Raw genomic sequence first — 975 nt, 5'->3', positions numbered from 1 at the left:
GAGACTCCGTCTCAAAAAAAAAAAAAAAAAAAAAAAAGAAAGCAGTCTGGGCTGGGCGTGGGGATCATGCCTGTAATCCCAGCGCTTTGGGAGGCCGAGGCAGGCGGATCATCTGAGGTCAGGAGTTCAAGACCAGACTGACCAACATGGTGAAACCCCATCTCTACTAAAAATACAAAATTAGCTGGGCCTGGTGGTGCATGGCTGTAATCCCAGCTACAGGAGACTGAAGTAGGAGAGTCGCTTGAACCCGGGAGGCAGAGTTTGTGGTGAGCCGAAATCATGCCCTTGTACTCCAGCCTGGGCAAAAGGAGTGAAACTCTGTCTGAAAAAAAAAAAAAAAAAGAAAGCAGTCTGGTTTCCTGCAACTCTGACTTACAGCAGGCTGATCTCCTGGGTTGTTTGGTTTCTTGGACAGGTTGCTGCAGGTTGTGGGCTGAATTTCTAATTTTACATATGGCATGGCCATTGTCCATTTCTACATTCAGTCTCTTAGGGCTTCTGGTGAGCAATAAGTAACTACCATTGTATTAATCAGGGTTCTCCAGACTAACAGAACCAATAAGGTGCATGTACACGTGTGTATGTGTGTGTGTGTGTGTGTGTGTGTGTGTGCGCGCGCACACATTACATATAGAGAGAAATAGAGATTTATTTTAAGAAATGGCTCATGTGATTGTGAGGGGTGGCAAGTCTAAAATCTACTATAGTCTTGAATTTGAAATTTGCAGGGTAGACCATTCATCTGAAAATACAGGCAGGGATTCTGGGGTGCAGTTTTGAGGCAGAATTGGTTTCTTTTTTTGAGACGGAGTCACTCTGTCGCCCAGGCTGGAGTGCAGTGGTGCGATCTCAGCTCACTGCAACCTTCACCTCCCAGGTTCAGGTAATTCTCCTGCCTCAGCCTCTTGAGTAGCTAGGATTACAGATGCAAGCCACCACACCTGGCTAATTTTTGTATTTTTAGTAGAGATG

This window comes from Cebus imitator, unplaced genomic scaffold, assembly GCF_001604975.1.
Source record: "Cebus imitator isolate Cc_AM_T3 unplaced genomic scaffold, Cebus_imitator-1.0 Scaffold3, whole genome shotgun sequence".
Taxonomy (NCBI): Eukaryota; Metazoa; Chordata; class Mammalia; order Primates; family Cebidae; genus Cebus; species Cebus imitator.
The sequence above is the reverse complement of the archived record's forward strand: the minus strand, read 5'-3'. Positions refer to the sequence as shown.